This window comes from Capricornis sumatraensis, chromosome 13, assembly GCF_032405125.1.
Source record: "Capricornis sumatraensis isolate serow.1 chromosome 13, serow.2, whole genome shotgun sequence".
Lineage (NCBI taxonomy): Eukaryota > Metazoa > Chordata > Mammalia > Artiodactyla > Bovidae > Capricornis > Capricornis sumatraensis.
This window is the reverse complement of record NC_091081.1, coordinates 61,185,738-61,194,736: the sequence shown is the minus strand read 5'-3', so window position 1 is coordinate 61,194,736 and position 8,999 is coordinate 61,185,738.

Here is an 8,999-nt window from a genome sequence, read left to right as displayed (position 1 = left end):
AGGTTCTTTAGTTCTTCTTCACTTTCTGCCATAAGGGTGGTGTCATCTGCATTTCTGAGGTTATTGATATTTCTCCCGGCAATCTTAAATCAGGTTGTGCTTCTTCCAGCCCAGCGTTCCTCATTATGTACTCTGCATATAAGTAAAATAAGCAGGGTGACAATATACAGCCTTGATGTACTCCTTTTCCTATTTGGAACCAGTCTGTTGTTCCATGTCCAGTTCTAACTGTTGCTTCCTGACCTGCATACAGATTTCTCAAGAGGCAGGCCAGGTGGTCTGGTATTCCCATCTCTTTCAGAGTTTTCCACAGTTTATTGTGATCCACACAAGCCAAAGGCTTTAGCATAGTCAATAAAGCAGAAATAGATGTTTTTCTGGAACTCTTCCTTTGCCTTTTCTAAAACCAGCTTGAACATCTGGAAGTTCACGATTCACGTATTGTTGAACCCTGGCTTGGAGAATACTGCTGAATTTTCCAAATTTGCTGGCATAATGAATGCAGCACTTTCACAGCATCATCTTTTAGGATTTGAAATAGCTCAACTGGAATTTCATTACCTCCACTAGCTTTGTTCGTAGTGATGCTTCCTAAGGCCCACCTGACTTCACATTCCAGGATTCTGGCTCTAGATGAGTGATCACACCATCGTGATTATCTGGGTCATGAAGATCTTTTTTGTACAGTTCTGTGTATTCTTGCCACTTCTTCTTAACATCTTCTGCTTCTGTTAGGTCCATACCATTTCTGTCCTTTATCGAGCCCATCTTTGCATGAAATGTTCCCTTGGTATCTCTAATTTCTTCAAGAGATCTCTAGTCTTTCCCATTCTATTATTTTCCTCTATTCCTTTGCACTGATCACTGAGGAAGGCTTTCTTATCTCTCCTTGCTCTTCTTTGGAACTCTGTATTCAAATGAGTATATCTTTCCTTTTCTCCTTTGCTTTTTGCTTCTTTTCTTTTTTTTTTTCGGTGAGTGAGGCCCGTAACTTTATTTTCAAAAGGGGCTTTTATACCCTGACTTGTACATAGAGGAAAATGAAAGATGCAAGGTCATGCAGAGTCAGCTCAAACACTCCAGCAGTTTTGCCCTTATCGAAACCAGTAAGGCCTCCTCAGACAGCCATTTTGCTTTTTTGCATTACTTTTTCTTGGGGATGGTCTTGCTCCCTGTCTCCTGCACAATGTCATGAACCTCCATCCATAGTTCTTCAGGCACTCTATCAGATCTAGTCCCTTAAATTTATTTCTCACTCCCACTGTATAATCGCTAGGGATTTGATTTAGGTCATACTTGAATGGTCTAGTGGTTTTCCCTACTTTCTTCAATTTAAGTCTGAATTTGGCAATAACTAGCTTACTCCTTGGAAGAAAAGTTATGACCAACCTAGATAGCATACTGAAAAGCAGAGACATTACTATGCCAATAAAGGTCCATCTAGTCAAGGCTATAGTTTTTCCAGCGGTCATGTATGGATGTGAGAGTTGGACTGTGAAGAAAGCTGAATGCCAAAGAATTGATGCTTTTGAACTGTGGTGTTGGAGAAGACTCTTTTTTAAAAATTTCATTATTATTATTTTTACTTTAGAGAGTCCCTTGGACTGCAAGGAGTTTCAACCAGTCCATTCTAAAGGAGATCAGCCCTGGGTGTTCTTTGGAAGGAATGATGCTAAAGCTGAAACTCCAGTAGTTTGGCCACCTCATGTGAAGACTCATTGGAAAAGACTCTGATGCTGGGAGGGATTGAGGGCAGGAAGAAAAAGGGACAACAGAGGATGAGATGGCTGGATGGCATCACCAACTTGATGGACATGAGTTTGAGTGAACTCCGGGAGTTGATGATGGATAGGGAGGCCTGGTGTGCTGTGATTCATGGGGTCGCAAAGAGTTGGACACGACTGAGCGACTGAACTGAACTGAACTGAGTTCATGATCTGAGCCACAGTCAACTCCCAGTCTTGGTTTTGCTGACTGTATAGAGCTTGTCCATCTTTGGCTGCAAAGAATATAGTCAATCTGTTTTTGGTGTTGACCATCTGGTGATGTCCATGTATAGAGTCTTCTCTTGTGTTGTTGGAAGAGGGTGTTTGCTATGACCAGTGCATTCTCTTGGCAGAACTCTATTAGCCTTTGCCCTGCTTCATTCTGTACTCCAAGGCCAAATTTGCCTGTTACTCCAGGTGTTTCTTGACTTCCTACTTTTGCATTCCAGTTCCCTGTAGTGAAAAGGACATCTTGTTTGGGTGTTAACTCTAGAAGGTCTTGTAGGTCTTCGTAGAACTGTTCAACTTCAGCTTCTTCAGTGTTACTGGTCAGGGCATAGACTTGGATTACCATGCTATTGACTGGTTTGCCTTGGAGACAAAGAGATCATTCTGTCATTTCTGAGACTGCATCCAAGTATTGCATTTTGAACTCTTTTGTAGACTATGATAGCTACTCCATTTCTTCTAAGGGATTCTTGCCCGCAGTAGTAGATATAATGTTCATCTGAGCTAAACTCAGCCATTCCAGTCCATTTTAGTTCACTGATTCCTAAAATTTCAACGTTCACTCTTGCCATCTCCTGTTTGATCACTTCCAATTTCCCCTGATTCATGGACCTAACATTCCAGGATCCTCTGCAATATTGCTGTTTATAGCATCAGATCTTGCTTCCATCACCAGTCACATCCACAACTAGGTATTGTTTTTGCTTTGGCTCCATCCCTTCATTCTTTCTGGAGTTATTTCTCCAGTGATCTCCAATAGTATATTAGGCACCTACCAACCTGGGGAGTTCATCTTTCAGTGTCCTATTTTTTGCCTTTTCATACTGTTCATGGTGTTCTCAAGGCAGGAATACTGAAGTTTGGAATACTGAAGTAAGTTCAGGAATACTGAAGGTTTGCCATTACCTTCTCCAGTGGACCACATTTTGTCAGAACTCTCCACCATGACCCATCCTCTTGGGTGGCCCTACACAGCATGGCTCATAGTTTCATTGAGTTAGACCAAGGCTATGGTCCATGTGATTAGACTGGTTAATTTTCCGTGACCAATCCAATCAATCTAACCAATTGGTTAGCGCTCTTTCCTAGCCCCTGACAATTGTCTTCTCTACTTCTGAGCAGAATGGCTTGTATTTAACATTTGTAAAAATAATTCTGATTTTTTGTGTCAGAGGATGGCAAGTGGTTTTACTATATCTTCGATTCCCTTCCTGACCAAAAAGTCACTTCTTATCTAAAGAATTACAATGGGTTTTAAAAGTCTAGAATGAAACAGAACATCTTAATTAAAATACATACATATATATTTTACAACTACTGTAAATACTATCATTCACTCATCAAACAAATAGTTATGGAACATTTATTATGTCCCAAGGACTTAGCAATGAAATAAACAAGCGTAATAGTGATGAAATATAAATAAAACTGGTCTATGTTTGGTATAGCAAAGTTAAAAGAAGTTTACTAATTCAGACAAATCAATCAAATCCAATCAGTTTTCAATCACAGAAGGATAATTATCACTGTATTAACCCAAATAACTGAGTAATAATATTTGTAAAAAAACAAATTTCAGATTAAGCTTTATATTCAGTAAAAATTATTTTATGAATTAATAGATTAGATCTTACAGTTTCATTTGCCAGTTCCATCTGACAAATACTTCCACAAGCATATTTTCATCTTGTCAGAATCATAAAGTTACAAAAGAAAATAAAAAGCAAACATTCATTGAGTGTCTCCTATATATTCCTGGTGCTAGGCTGGTGACTTGCCACAATTTGTCTCTAGAAACTGAAGCTCAGAAACTTCTCATAGTTCAGAAATTAGAAAGTCTTCAAGTTTGCATTGTAACTCAAAATCTATAATACCAAAGCTTTCTCCCTTAAAATACCATGTGTAAAACTCTTTATGCAGAAGGATAAAGAGCAAGTATGTTCAGAGGCTTCTTCTAATGTGTCAACTTGACATTTTCTAGAATGCCTATTGTATTTGAGAGCTTTTAACTAAAACTTGCCTAACTAAGATATCTTTTGCCAAAGTTCCAGGACGTGAGAGAGTGATTTCCTGCTAATAACTTCTAACTCATCTGGGCACTGAGAGTCTAATAGAGTGCCTGGAACATCGGAAGTCCTAGTTCACTGAATGGATGAGAAAATTGGAAAGATCTCAATCACTGGATTTGGTGATAATGGAGCCAAAGGTTCTGTTCGTGTTCTGTTAATTATTATTATTTTTACTTTCTGTTATTTTGTTTTCTGTTATTTCCATTCCACCTTCTGTGAAATAAGACAACTTAGACAAGATGGTACTTTCCAGTTCCATTTAGATTCTAAATGTTGGTTGGATAATTAAGAATCTTAAAGACACTCAGCCTAGATTTTAAAGATCTAGGGGATGAAGATTTATTTGGTTGGGGATTTACTGACACAAAAATCTCACTTACAACAAAAGTTATATCCAACATTCCTGAGGTTAATCTGTAATCAGAATGTTTATCCAAAGTGTATATTTGGAAGAACCTAAGAAAGTTGATTTTTTCCCCTGTATTAAAGTTTACCCCTAGTTCAAGAATGAGGGCAAACTAAAAGACATGAATGTATAAAACTTCTAAAATGTCTAAAAGCCTATTCAAAAGTAATTTATTTCCAAAGTATTGTTAGCTTTTCCTCCCTACTTGGGCTGCTTTTGTGATGTCTATAATTTCCTTTGGCCCCAACTGTGCAATAGATGGGTTCATAATAATTATTTGACTCATTTGTCATGCTTCTTGGGCTATCCTTGGTAGCTGAGTTGGTAAAGAATCCACCTACAATGCATGAGATCCCACTTCTATTCCTGGATTGGGAAGATCCGCTGGAGAAGAGAGAGGCTACCCACTCCAGTATTCTTGGGCTTCCCTTATGGCTCAGCTGGTAAAGAATCCATCTGAAATGTGGGAGACCTGGGTTTGATCCCTTAGTTGGGAAGATCCCCTGGAGAAGGGAAAGGCTACCCACTCCAGTATTCTGGCCTGGATTGGACATGATTGAGTGACTTTCACATTCATTTTGTCATGCTCCTCTACCTCACCCCACCCATAGAGGGGTCCCTGGTCTCATCTAGTTACCCTCTACCTATAATTTCTTTATTCTTTTCTTCATTAAATACCATCTACATTTACCTTCTTTATTTATCTGTTTATTGTTCTCTTGCCTCTCCTTTCACCTAGATGAAGCCTACCAAAGCCTTTATTCTCTGCTGCATTTCCACACTTTTAGTAGATACTAAGTGAATATTTTATCGAGTGAATGAATTTCTCTAGAGAAGAAATTACCCTTGGATTCAGACGCAAAGCACAGTAACTGACATGTGGTGGGCACCCAATAAATGCTTAGGTGCCATAATATGAGATAATTCTAAAAGTAATTTTTAATAATGACAAGTTTATATGTGGAAGCAAAGAAATATCATTTTGGAGATTTTAAAAAATTCTTCTCCTTGAAAAGTATAATTAGTTTTATTGGAGCAAAATACTTTTTTCCTGAGTGGGGAAGAGATAAGAGAAAAAATTAAGTCTACATAATTATCTTCATAATATAAACAATTTATACGTTGCAAAATTATGTGACTCTTCTATCTCCTTTCATAATAATAACTTCTATTTATTGAACAAAAACTATATGCTGGGGACTACTATATATATTACATATATATATTAGAATTGTCTCATTTAACCATAAAAGTTCTCTAAAGTGGATATAATTAACCTCAGTATGGAGCTCAAAGAAGTAACATGGTGAAAGTCACAGAAATTTGGTGAGTTTGGGTTCCAACACAGGTCCCCGCATGCCACAAGGCCATTCACCTACTCGTAGTCCATGCTTCAAAATCAGAGCTGCAGAATTCTGTACACTCCACACAACCTGATTTCTGCAGTTTTTCTCAAAATTCATCTCCCTACCTCCAGAATGGCTGAACTGGGTATTCAGCAATCTAAAGGGGATATTCCAAAGAAGGGTCAGTTTTTAACAGTTTAAAATGGGGAGAGTTTTTAATTGACTAACTGCTGTTTCCTCTTCTATTATCTTACTCCTTTATATGATTCCAACAACTCCTTATGTGCTACCAGTGACCCCCAATGCCTGCATCCACACCTCATTGCCAAAACGACTCCAATCTCAAAGAAAGGCAATGCCAAAGAATGTTCAAACTACCCTACAATTGCACTCATTTCACATGCTAGCAAGATCATGCTCAAAATCCTTCAAGCTAGACTTTAGTAGTACATGAGCCTAGAACTTCCAGATGTACAAGCTAGACTTAGAAAAAGCAGAGGAATCAGAGATCAAATTGCCAACATCTGTTGGATCATAGAAAGAGCAAGAGAACTCCAAAAAAAACTATTTACTTTGGCTTCACTGACTACACTAAAGCCTTTAACTGTGTAGATCACAACAAACTGTGGAAAAGTCTTAAAGAGATGGAAATACCAGACCACCTTACTTGCCTCCTGAGAAACCTGTATGTAGGACAACAAGCAACAGTTAGAACTGGACAGGGAACAACAGACTGTTAGAAACTGGGAAAGAAGTCCATCAAGGCTGTATACTGTCACCCTGCTTATTTAACTTATATGCAGAGTACACCATGCGAAATGCCAGGCTGGATGAAGCACAAGTTGGAATCAAGATTGCCAGGAAAAATATCAACATCAGATATGTAGATAATAGAACTTTAATGGCAGAAAGCAAAGAGGAACTAGAAAGTGTCTTGATGAGAATGAAAGAGAGTGAAAAAGCTGGCTTACGACTCAACATTCAAAAAACTAAGATCATGGCATCTGGTCCCATTACTTCATGGCAAATAAATGGGGAAAACAGGGACAGACTTTATTTTCTTGGGCTCCAAAATCACTGTGGATGGTGACTGCAACCATGAAATTAAAAGATGCTTGCTCCTTGGAAGAAAAGCTATGACAAAACTAGGCAATGTATTAAAAAGCAGAGACATCACTTTGCTGACAAAAGTACACATAGTCAAAGATATAGTTTTTCCAGTAGTCATGTACGGATGTGAGAGCTGGACCATAAAGAAGGCTGAGTGTCAAAGAACTGATGCTTTAGAACCGTGGTGCTGGAGAAGGCGCGTAAGAGTCCCTTGGGCAGCAAGATCAAACCAGTCAATCCTAAAGAAAATCAGTCCTGAATATTCATTGGAAGGACTGATGTTGAAGCTGAAGCTCCAATCTTTTGGCCACCTGATGCAAAGAGCCAATTCACTGGAAAAGACTCTGCTGCTGGGAAAGATTGAGGGCAGGATGAAAAGGAGGATTAAATTGTCAGATGGCATCACTTGATTCAATGGACATGAGTTTGAGCAAACTCTAGGAAATAGTGAAGGATAGAGAAGCCTGGCATCATGGGGTCACAAAGAGTTGAACACAACTTAGCAACTAAACAACAACAACTCCAACTTTATAAGACCCAGAGACACATCCAGAATTGAACTTGACGTCCTCACCCATAAACTGTCATACTCCCTATTTTTCATACTTTGGTCTATGCATTGCTGTACAGTCATGAAGCTAAAAACTTTAATTGTTCTTGGGTCTTTTCAATCTTTATGTTATAATATCAATCAGTCATCAAGCCCTATTCATTCCACTGCCTAGATATTCCATTTATCTATTCAGAAATATATTTATAGAGCACTCCTTCTGTGTCCAAAATGCTGCCCTGGTCATCTTTATCTGCCCTCTGCCGCATCCTCACTGTCTCTGCCCTGATTAAGGTTTTCACCGCCACTTCTTTCAATCTATAAAATACTGTCCTAGTTTGCACACAAGCTTCCAGTTTCCTGACACACCTCGTGCACATTTTCTCCTGTCGCAAAAATTATCTTCCTAAAACACAAGTCTAATAAGTTTTGGCTGGCAACCATTCCTCTCTTCTCTGGAGTCCATAAGGTTATGTCTTGGAACAGCATTTAAAGTCCATGACATTTTGATTCCAAGCTTTCTTTCCTGGCTCATCGTTTGCTCCCCCACCCTCCTAGGCTCAAGCTTCTCTCAAAGGTCACTGCTTCCCAAACACTACTTGCCTGTTTGTCTCTTTGCAAATGTTGTAATCTCTGGTAGCAATTTCTTTTCATATTCCCTCTGCCTTAGATTTCAAGATTTATCTCAAATATTGCCTTTAGTGTGAAGTCTTCTCAAATATCCCCAAGAGAACAGAATCACTCTTTTCATTATACACTCAGAAGAAAGAGTGTATCACTATATCATTTATTACTAAGGCACTGAATACACAAACAGATGATGGCCAGACCATATGTGAAAACAGAACTTTGACTCAAAACCTGGCCAAAAAATCAACCCCCTTATTCACAAGAAGTAGGCGAGGAAGCCAGCTTACCATCCATCAGACAGTTATCTCTAGTAACTATCCAGGAAGCTAAACAATTACTTCTCTAACAACCAGCTTCGAATGTCCAGGACTTGATTAATAACTGACAGTTTCCTTATTTTCTGTCCCTGCTTCCAACTTAGGATAAACCAGATTAAGTAAAATTTTCACCCTGAATTAATCATGTAGAATGTTTTGCTTCTAGCTATTCAGCCTATAGCTTCCCCATGCCAATAGCCTCCAGTTAGGACATATCTGAAGATTTCCCTTTTATCCAGTATTAAGTTCTATGACTCTTCTGCCTGTCTTTGAGTATCTGCCAAAATGCAATTAATAGTGATTGGTTCTCTTGGTATAGGAATCTCTGAATAAAATAGCCTTTGCTTTCCTCTTTTGGTTGGTCTTTATTTCTACCTTGCTTGGTGGCTCACATGGTAAAAAATCTGCCTGTAGTGCAGGGTATCCGGTTCCATCCCTGGGTCAGGAAGATCGCCTGGAGAATGGAATGGCTACCCGCTCCAACATTCTTGCCTGGAGAATTCCATGGACAGAGAAACCTGGTGGACTACAGTCCATGGCATCACAGAGAGTCAGACAAGACTGAGCAATTAATGCT